Source organism: Dermacentor andersoni, chromosome 5 (assembly GCF_023375885.2).
Source record: "Dermacentor andersoni chromosome 5, qqDerAnde1_hic_scaffold, whole genome shotgun sequence".
Taxonomy (NCBI): Eukaryota; Metazoa; Arthropoda; class Arachnida; order Ixodida; family Ixodidae; genus Dermacentor; species Dermacentor andersoni.
This window is the reverse complement of record NC_092818.1, coordinates 51,912,325-51,924,097: the sequence shown is the minus strand read 5'-3', so window position 1 is coordinate 51,924,097 and position 11,773 is coordinate 51,912,325.

Here is an 11,773-nt window from a genome sequence, read left to right as displayed (position 1 = left end):
TGGGAGTGTGAAGCCATTGGCTCCTCCTTCAGTGAGGATAGGTGGGATGCGCTCTTGGGCAGCCCTGAACTCAACGAACAAATCCTGGCCTTCCAGAGTGCCCGCGATCGGGCCGTCAAGCTCGGTTTGGGGGTCCCTACGTGGGACTAACCGGGTGGCGTGGGGTCTCCCCTGCGTCTACTCTGGACCGAAATAAAGTTGTCTCACTCACTCACTCACTCACTCACTCCTGCATAGCTTAGGGGCCAGCGTTTCGCGGTAAACTTTACGTGTACATAAGGTGCAGTCGCCGGGAATCGTGGTCTCTAATGCTATCGCTCTCCACTCTTAAAAACGAAGCTTAAGTCTTCTTCCAGTTTTTTTATGCATCCCGCCTAATTGCATATCCAGTCTTAATTAATAAGCTTCTCAAATATTATAATTAGACTTAAGGTGTCAGTGAGAAAGTTGTAGAGCAACATTAAAAACTCACTAAACAGCTTTCTCTTGCTGAATACGTAATACATAAAAGTGTTTTGCCGAGCGTGAAAGAAGCCCACGATTACACATAAAGTATTATAAAAAGACGTAAAGTACCTCGAGCGGCCTGTCGCGCGGAAATTTGGCCTAGGAGAACTGAGTGGTCAATGCTTTCAGATGCTTTTCAATATCAACAAGAATAGATCACGCGATGTTACCATTACAAATGAATGATTTAATTTTGTCAGTGAAATATGGAGTCGGGGTATCAGTTGAGAGACCAGCCCCAAAGCCAAACTGACGTGAAGAGAGTATCGTAAGTTTACAAAAAACTATTTGAATAAGTGAATCACCTTTCTTAAAAACGGGCACTACGTTTGCCAGCTTAAGTTTTTTCGGGAGGACCCTAGTTTCTAAAGAACCGTTAAAATATCGCTTAGAACAAGGGAAACAACAGACCTTACAGATGCAATATGCTTTGTGTGAACGTTGTCTAACCCAGATCCGGTGGCTTCTAATCCTGAAATAACGAAACATGCCTCGTAGGCATAAGAAGTAAGAAAAGAAAGCGATTGGGAAGTACGAGAAAATGGAAGCGCCCATTGGCCTCGAGATCGAACAGAGTCGGCTCCTAGCGGCGAGGTGACGAAGCTCCTAAGTGTGGGTGCCGGTTGCCCGTCGTCGCTCCAGCCGCAGTGTGCAGCGTTCGGTAGTTCGCGATTTCACGATGGATGTTGACGAGGACGGTTTGTTCGATGGTGAGTAACCTCTCAACCTCTTATTCTTTCATTTTTGTAACGGAAATTCGTAAAGTTATTCGCTGTACGTTTTTAGTGTACTGATGCGAAAAGCAATTGCTTAACGCGACCACACCATGTGCGCTCGTCTCCTTTCAACTTGTTGTGAGGTTAACATGCGTTCTTTTTCCGTTTTACAGTACCCATGCCTCTAAGCACAATTCTCAACCATGTTGCGGACGGTGTCGGGTGTCTCGTCGAAGGCGACGAAGTTGTTGCGCCGGGCCACATCATTGAGTTTAGTGCCGTCGCTTCCACCTGCTGCTCTGACGGTCCTGTGCACGTAATCGCATTCGTGCTGCAGTCTTCCGCGCTTAGTAAAGACCCACTCCGAGTCGACCTGAAGTTGACCGACGAGACAAAAATAGCAGAATTGAACTGCACATGCCCTGCAGGGTAAAGTATTGCCTCCAGTTGTTCGGATGTAGAAGGTCGCGGCGTGTATGGCGATTTGTTTATATTACATCATACTAAGCTGACTCGCGGATTTGCAATGCGTTTACGTTATGCGATAAATTTAGAGTACTTATGTTGCTTTATCATTTTTTGTTTTTAGCCAGCCCTACGAAATCGCGAGTTAGTTTCAGTGTTACTACCATTGTAAAATTATTTCGAGTCCCTTTATAACCAGTTGCAACTGTTACACGAAGCTCAAATAAAGCATCCAACGTATAATTTATGTTGTATAATAATCATTAGATCCCTTTAATTACTTTCGCATGCAGGCACTTGAATTTGCAGTGGTGCTTATGGTAAATCCCCACAATATAGTCATTAAGATGACATTTAATTAGTAAGATGTCTATTTTTCGACTAGCTTAATATAGTGGCTCTTGTTTCCTGAGCTTTTATAAGATCAGTTACGGACCGATCACATGTGGTAGCATCATTTATTTGCTATATCTGACAAGTGTTTCAGCAGTATGTAAAATCAGTGCACCTGGTGAGTATAAGCGATGCACCTTGGAATCATTTGCACATTTTGTTTTTCTTTCAGTACCTCTCACAAGTGCATGCATTGTATTGCTATGCTTTTGCATATTAACAAAGTACGGCAATTAACCCTTCTGTCAACAACTGACTTACCCCAGTCATGGGGACAAAACGCCAAGTATACTGTAAAACAGAAATGAGGACCCACCCCCATAACTGAACTACCATGCTGCCCCAAGGTATACTACCATATTGGTTGGGCTGCCTAAATATTGTGTTATCCCTAAAGTGATTGGCAGATTTTTTAAAGCTACAGCTCATTAATAATGGTGATTCAGGAAAGGTGGGCACGAAACCGGACTACATGCTTACATTTATTTCTCTTGAAACGCTATGCCATGTGGCAACCCAAGTGTTAAAGAAAAAAACATTAATTTGCTTTCACAGTGCTCTGGCACAGAAGTATACTCTTGATTTTTAAATTGCCTGAGACGAAACACAATTGCACATCGACCTAAGCAGTATTGTAACATGACTTTATGGTGCAAGTCGGTGTAAGCAGAGGACGCATGTTACCATGAAAGACGTGTGTTGGCTTATTCTATTGCTTGTTCTAAGCCTTGCTTCCATTGCGTTCGCTATAAGAAACTTTGTAATTAGGCGATGCAGCTTTTCATGCTTCTTTACAATGGAATGTAGATCAATATTGGATAACTACAAGCTTGCAAGAGAGGTTTTAGCTTGTCTTGCTCATGTACATGTACACAGCAACATCCAGAATGACTACTCTATTCTTTTCAATTTATTCAAAAATAATTCACTATTTGTAGAGAATATTTAGCTTTCTTACAAAAATGTTCAAGAAAATGGCATATGTTTGCTCGCAACCAAGTAACCTTGCTAATGAATTGTCTAGTTGCCATTTGATTTAAGCTCTTGAGTACTTCCGTCAATCAAATTTTTATATTTGATGCTTTGCCCTGGCATGCCCAACACGTTTGCTGTATTTATTTTGTACACTGTTACAATTAGGTCATCGAAATTTTAAGCGAATACGTTAACCATTGTAATTATGCGAATTTAATGGAGGTTTGTATCTAGTTTCAGGAGCCTGCAGTTTCTCGGCCACAGGAAGGAGTACTATAAAGGCTCATGCGTGGCTTGCCATATGCTTGCTCAGCCGAAATGCACGTCACAAAAAAAGCCAAGACGAGGTGCCTACTTCATTCGTTCATTTTCAAATACCTGGCTTCATACACCTGCGAGGCTAAACTATTGTTCTATAGTGACAGAACGCTTGTTTTCAGGGGCATGTGTATTGACAGAAATTCATACATATGGTGTTTGATTCTTCAACTTGTCAGGACAAATGCCGTTCTGCATCCGCAGGACTCTGCGCTCTCGACAAGCTTGCCAACAACACTGCAACTAACAAAGCAGCCAAGTCCTGCACAATGCTCGAGCTCATAAGAAAGTCGCAGAAGCCAGATTTCAGTTCCTTCGTGGAAGAGGTGCAACAAACATTTAATGAAGAGACCATTAGTGAAATAGAGAAGCTCACGGTGTCCCAATCTGCTAGTGATGATTGGCACAGCTATCGCAAGGGTGTTGTCACCAGTACAATCTGTCACATGTTCAAAACAAAAGCAAATAAGTTCAAGTCGGAGCCACGGCCCCACAACCTGTCAGGTCTATTCAAGGCAGTTTTGAAAAGCTCAACATTTCAGACAAAGGCCACGAAGGCTGGTAGCGAAAGAGAAAGCGAAGCAAGGGAAAGATATAGAGCAATGATGAATGCCAATGGGCACACCGTCACTGTGAAGCAGACTGGATTTATAGTGTATAAAGATTTTCCTGTGATTGCTTGTTCCCCTGATGGGATTGTAAATTTTGCATGCGATTGCTGCTCAGGAAAGACAACTACGCTTGAGATAAAGTGCCCTGAAAAAATTTCTAATGCTTTCAGTAAGGAAAACCCCAAGCCAGCATACTTAACTCAAATTCAGGTGCAAATGGGTGTGCTGGGAATCCACTCGTGCGACTTCTTTGTATACGAGAGTGCAGATGTCTGGAAGTTACTACACGTAGCATTCGACAAGGAATACTTTAAACAATGCTGTACTTCATTGAGGCTAATTTAAAGCGAATACCTTTTTACTGCGCTTAGGGCATGTTAGTATATGTTGAACTTTAGAGCAATGAATACCTGCTCATATTGTGCTGTTCAGAACAAAGTTTATTAAACGAGATGTTAAACTGGCTGCAAACTCTTGTTTTCTCGTTTCTTTGTTTATGTTGCAGCCTCGTTAGAAATTCACCACTGTGGTGGGATAATTATTTAAAATGTTGCAACTGCTGGGGCTGCGCTGAAAGACACACTTTCCAGTTTAAAAAATGTCGCTCGGGGTTGGGGGAAGGGGACAGCCCCTACTGCAGACACCGTAACTGTTTCGCTCAAGGCTGACACCTGAACTGGAAGAGGACTTCGTCCTAAGTGCTGGTCGAGCTCTGTGCTACTTAGCTTCAGCGATCGTGACAGTCTACGCTCTTGCAGCAGGGCGTGGCCGATGGCCCACTCTAATCAGAATATTGGCTTTGCATTTTACTTTGTTTCAAATTATTCAGTGTTGCAAATGATCTGGCATGAATATTGTTAAACGAACGGTAAATTAAGCACTAGCCTATTTACAAGGTATATTTACAAAAACAACTGCAGTGCTGGCCAGTTCAGCCGACAGCTCGAGACTCGGGAGCAGTTAGTCTTCATCGGGGCACCCGCGCGCATTGTACAAAAGAAACACACAATATGCATGTAGCAACATTTCGAACGTTTATTCCTGAAAGCATTGTGCAATAAATAAGCGAACAGGGCGAAAGGCAATTTTCAAAATTATTTGTTGATGTAGTCACTTTGTTTATCTCTTTGTGCTTTCTGCACTATCGTGACCACTGTACGTATTGATATGGCAACAATATAACACACCTGGTATTATTTCGCGTTTCTTTCAACTTTGTGCACTGTTTAGATATTTGGTAAAAACTTGTCTTCACCGAAAACTGGCTTTCATAAGTTCACTATGCCAGCAAGCAACAGGATGATCTTGTCAAACACAGGAAGGAGCTGAATGGGCTACCTCTGTTGAACAATTTTGAAGGCTTTTACACGTTGAATGGCTCTTTCAACATGTACTCTTGCTCTTGCAATCGCTTGATTTTTGTTTGCTTCATGTTCTTCAAGCTGTTGCCTTTTCTTTAAGAAAGGGGGCCTGTCCATACTAACCCTGGCCTCGTCGCAACGGTTCCCTATCAGGAAACCTTTGTCAACCATAACACGGTTGACATATGTCGCGCATTTGTTGAGTACGTTTGAGTGGGCTGTGAGTGGCGTGTCTGAAGCGCGACCTCCAAACGCTTTCCCAACTAATGTTATCATGCCGCTTGGAGTAACGCCAATCAATACTTTGATTGTGTACTGGCGTTTGTATTGGCTGTAGCTAAGCAGCCGCGATGTCAAGTCACCTAGCCTTTCAAGGGCCACCTCTGTGCAGTCTAATACAATGGGAGTTTCCTTGTATTCCTTGAACTAAATTGTCAAGTCTTCCAGGACTGACTCTTTGCAAGGGAAAAACACCGCCTCTCCAAGTACATTTGCAAGAATGCATATGGCATTCTTCAAAATATTCGGTGCAGTTGTTCTGTGTATAGAAAAAGAACAGATACAAAGCTGAAGCTTATGTTGTGGTAGAGTTTCACAAAAACCATCAGCACGGTATCTTCGTCACTTAATGCAAAACCTCTCGGAGTGGATACTCTGCGCAAGGCAGCGAACTCATCAATTATATTCCTCAACAGCTGCAGACATGGCAATCCTGTGAGCACTTTGATTGTGTCGTCTGTCTGCCCAACCGCACATGAAAGGAGAGGCTTGGGGCGGCCAATGACTGGGAGAGGACTCGCTTGTACACAGGCATCCCGTAGTGTGCCAGCTTGTGCACACAATCTCGGCGAACTGTTCCAGGATATCATCTTGTGGCACTGTAACGAATACACAATAGATCTGACTTTACTAGTACAGTAAACTCGTATGTGTGGAACTATACTTAATGTGTATTCGTTGTGCCAAGTATGCTTTCTTGTCATGCCAAGTCAGAATGCTAGCTAGCAAAAATAGTAGCCAATTTGGTGATCTCACAGAAGCATACCTTCGTACGCAGTCTCCTCAGCAGGATTTTCTTCATGAACAGAGGCATGACCTGCACCATACACCAGGCAATGAATTACTTCGAAAACGCAAAACCATTGTGCTCGCAGAAGTTATCCAAAGGCTACTACAAGGCACATTATGCCGGAAAAACTCTGGCTAAACATTTAAATTAGTTTTGTAATCCTCTTGGACACATAATGAGGGATAAATGAAATTTCTAACTCACCTGCAACATCCTCGGCTATGCTTCCTGGCATCCTTGATTGCCTTGAAACAGGGGCTCTCTTTGCTATTACAAAAAAAAAGAAGAAAAAGGGTATTGGGGGGTTGCGCATAATTGAATACGATTGTTCCACGTGCATTTGGGTACTTTCACCGAAAAACAACCGCGAGTGTGCATATCAGCTGTCGGGCAACTGCATAGGATTACGAAATATTCGTTCGCTGCAGAAATGAAGCAACAGCTTGTGTGGATGAAAACCAGCGAAAGAACGCCTGTCAGCAGCATCACTTACCCGGTGGCTTGCGAGGCAGCTTTTGCTTCTCAAATCTGCGCTGCGGCAAGTTCAATGTTGGCAGTGCATCGGGCTTCAATTTTTCCGCCCCCCTATAAAAGAGAGAAAAAAATATATCAATATGGAGCAGTCGCAATAAATTCGCTGGCGCATGTTCGTTCATCGCTTAATGGACCATCAGCTGTTGGCTCGCGAAACGACACTGTTTAATCTGTACGAGATCATGCGTACACACTTGCCGTATTTCGGTGCTCGTATTTACACTTCGGAGCACTGAGAACAGTTCCCGTGGCTGAGGAAAGACAACGGAACACGTGACAACTAGTTACACACGGTGACGGTCGTTTAAACGGACTCGCAGCTGAGCGCGAACCTTGCATTCACTGTGCAGGCGGCGCATGAAGGATATAAAATAAATTGCATGCGTGGAGACACAGTTAATTTACATGCAGAAGTATATGAAAGCACAGGCAACTCATTACTGGCATGCCAGGCCACGCAGCCACGAACTTTCGCGGACTGCAACGGTCTTCACACGCACAGTAACTACGCAGCAACTACGCATGCAGCAAACATTAATGCCCAGATTGCCGATTGGGATTCCCAAACGTGATATCAGATTTGACTACTCACCATCCTTTTTCATCAGCGAACGCTTGAACGCACCATCGTCGAAATGCTTACTGCACACCATCGCATACTTGGAAGGCGCCTTGCCGTTTCGAAGCCTGACGAGCCATTCTCGGCGACGTGCCGCGTCAACGGGATAGTAGTGAAAGCTTATCCCTGGCTCTGTGCAATATGTGCTGCATTGCGGAACCGAACAAAATCTCACCATGGTAAATGAAGCGTTTTCTGCGGGCACGGAGCACAGAATCGCGAAATGAAAACAGTAGCCCCGTACACTTCCACACACCGCACGGGCGACGCATCCACACTAACGTGGTGACGGTGCTGCCACCTATAGGTCGATCTCGCGGCCAATAGCAGGAAGAGGGTGAGACGGTGAAACTAGAAGAAAAAAAGAACGTTAAACGCATTGGATACGTCACTGGCCATGGTGAGGACAGTGTTGTGAACAGAAAAGCACGTAAGTTTGCTGCGTTACTCGCTAGGATTTGAAAATTTTTTTATTAGCTGGCACTTTCCGTTTGTGTCAATTCCACAGAGTGGAAGTTCATGTTCGTAATAATTTTGTTTAGCATTCTTTAGAAGAAAGGCTAAGCTGCTGGAGTATCTCTAATAACGCAATCTTAAATTTTCATTCAGCGGTTAACGTTCGGTCTTTTTATATAAATTATCTTTGTTGCGAACAGATGATATGAGAGAATTGGACAACCAAGGGCAGCGTGGGGAAAAGTAGTGCCGCTGTGATTTTGTAATGTAGTTGAACGCTGAACTGCTGAACAAATAACGTCGTAGAAGATGATCCACACCTACTCTGGATCCTCAGCAGTATATGAACTTGACCAATCTGCATTTTCGATGAGCTGAAAGTATTGTCACAGTCGGTAAGGTGGGAGGAAGAGGACGCCGATGGCGGCCTTGGAGACGACGAAGAATTTAGTGTTATCGCTGCTCTACGCTTGCGGGCTCAGCCATTAAAAGTCGTCTGTGAATATACGCAGGCTTCCCTCTCTTAACATCATTGGTGGAGGTGCTGGGTAATCACTTGCGCAAAACGGAGCTCCGCAGCGGACGTAACCTGGCCGCCATGTCATACGAAGGAGAGAGTTCAACCACGGCCCCGTCGTCGCCTTGCGACCCTGGCATGTTTTCCGGGATTGGCAATGTCGACGTCGATGACTGGTTGCAGAATTACGAACGCGTCAGCGCACACAACATGTGGGATAACACGCTTATGCTGGCTAACATAATATTCTACCTCAAGAAAACCGCACGGGTCTGGTTCGAAACACACGAAGAAGAGATTACAATTTGGGACCATTGCAAACAGAAGCTTAGAGATTTGTTCGGCAAGCCTGTCGGCAGCCAACGTGATGCGAAGAAGGACCCTGGGACCCATGCACAGCCGTCCACTGAATCTTAAATGGCGTATATCCAGGACGTCCTCGCTCTTTGCCGCAAAGTGGATAACAATACAGCAGAGGCAGACAAGATCAGCCACGTTTTAAGACGCATCGCGGAAGACGCGTTTAACCTGCTTGTTTACAAGAACACAACAGTCATGGAGATCATTAACGAATGTCGCCGGTTTGAAGGAGCCAAGAGTCGCCGCATAGTTCGATAGTTTACGCGTCTACCCAATACCGCAGCTTCATCGATGTGCAAAGACATTTGTCCACCGCGTGAGCCCACCTCCTGCGAGAACGTCGTACGTATCGTTCGGCGAGAAATCGAAGCAGCGTCTCCTGCCACGCCAGTGACGCAGTGCTTTGACGATTCCCGGCCGCTTGCGTCTCTCACCCACTCGGTCATTCGCCAAGAACATGCGAATGTGGGTCTTCCGTCCATCTGCTCCGCCAGCCGTCGAGACTTTGCTTCGTCTGCTGCCTCTGCCCCTGTTCACCGGAGCCAATACAGTCCATATCCGAGGTATCGCAGCTCGGCCGAGTGCCGCACACATGACGATAGACCCATCTGCTTTTACTGTGGACGTGTGGGCCACATTTCTCGCTGCTGTCGAAGTTCCTGGCGAGCCCACTCTCGACCAAGCTTTCCCGCCTACTGCCGCTCCCCACTGAATCCTCGGCTGCCATCACTCTCCACCGAGGTTGAAGACGCACCTGACAACGCTCGAGGCACCGCGACTAGGCGCTCGCCATCATCACATACTCGCCGCTTCCGTTCGCCCCAGCTGCGTCGCTCTCCATCCCCAGCTTACCGTCGCCGCTCTCCGACGGGTAAATGGGGCAGCTCCTGGAGGTGACGCCGCTCTAGAACCCCGGCCGGAAATTCCTCTGCTGACCCTGCCTACAGAGCGGAACCTTCTGGACGGGGACGTGGATGGCTTGCCCGTTACAGCACTCATCGACACTGGAGCCCAAATTTCCATCATGAGTGCGGAGCTTCGAACGCGCTTGAAGAAAGTACTTACTCCTGCTCCGACTCGACTGCTCCAGGTCGCCGACGGTGGAACTCCGGCTTTGCTTGGAATGTGTACTGCTCGTGTGAGTGTCGCCGGTCGCCACACGCTCGTTTTGTTTAGTGTGCTGGAACGTTGCCCTCACAATGTGATCCTCGGACTCGACTTTGGCTGCCCATTTTACTCTGATTGACTGTTCAGCCGGTGGTGTACAACTTGGCCTACCCCTAGCAGTTCCCGTTGACCTTCCTGCCCAAGCTCCAGCTCAGCTTTGTTCCGCGGATTTTATTCACCTGCCATCTCTAGCAGCAACCTGCATCCTTGTTTTAGCCTTCCCACCTGTACCTGACGGAGGCTATGTCCTTACTCCCGCGACTTCAGTCCTGCTTTCTCACAATGTCTCCTTCACACACACCATCGTTTCTGTTGTGGACAATCAGACATGTCTTCCCATCCTAAATTTCGGACAGTGCCCGCAAGTACTTCCTCGAAGCATGTCGCTTACCACGTTGTCACCGTCGCACGAATGCCATATTTCCGTTCTCTCTGTTGTGCCGTCTTCGACCAAGGCCCATTCTGCGCCTTCTGAATCTGCCCCGATCGACGACTTTACAAAGACGATTGCACCGGACCTCTCAACCATCTCAAGCCACGGAGCTCAAGCCGCAGAGCTGCGTGGCCTCCTCGAGTCGCACTCCGATATGAACGATCGCCCTCTGTTTTAAGCTGCGGTTGTGAAGCATCGTATAAATACCGGCTATGCAGCACCTGTTCGCCGACGCGCATACCAGGTGTCGCCCTCTGAGCGACAAGTTATCCAGGGCGAGATTGAAAAAATGCTTGCCAAAGGGACTATTGAACACTCTTCCAGCCCGTGTTGTTCTCGTCAAAAAGAAGGATAACAGTCGGCAATTCTGCGTTGACTATCGTCATCTAAACACGATCACCAGGAAAGATGTATATCCATTTCCCAGCATTGACGATTCTCTGGATTTTTTTTTTTTAATTGTGGGGTTTTACGTGCCAAAACCACTTTCTGATTATGAGGCACGCCGTAGTGGAGGACTCCGGAAATTTCGACCACCTGGGGTTCTTTAACGTGCACCTAAATGTAAGCACACGGGTGTTTTCGCATTTCGCCCCCATCGAAATGCGGCCGCCGTGGCCGGGATTCGATCCCGCGACCTCGTGCTCAGCAGCCCAACACCATAGCCACTGAGCAACCACGGCGGGTGATTCTCTGGATTGTCTCCACGGTGGCACTCTGTAGACCTTCTATAGGCCAGAAGTGCTGTTACGACCAGCGCCGTCACGACGTGCACTACGCACCAGGTGCTGTTGTGCTAGTTTGGTATCCAACTCGGCGTGTTGGTCTTTCGGAGAAACTCCTCTCGCGATACTATGACCCTTACCGCATCCTTCGCCAGGTGACCCCTGTCAGATATGAACTGTCTCCGCTCAATGCCACGGTGCCTTCACCTCTCTCTGACATCATCCAATGAGCCGCACCAATAAGGTGCTTTTTCCGACGGGGGTGATGTCCCAGTCGGTAATGTGGGAAGAAGAGGACGCTGATGGCAGCCTTGGAGATGACGAAGAGTTTAGTGTTATCGCTGCTTTACGCTTTCGGGCTCCACCATTAAAAGTCATCTGTGAATACACGCACGCTTCTTCCTTCCCGTAACAGTATATATCCGAATTGGAAATAGCGCCTCTGACGTGTTACGTTGAAATAATACGTCAGAATTTCCGAGCAAGTGCAGTAATGTTTCGAAAAAGTGACATTTTTATCTTACAGTATGTTAGTACACCTTTCGTG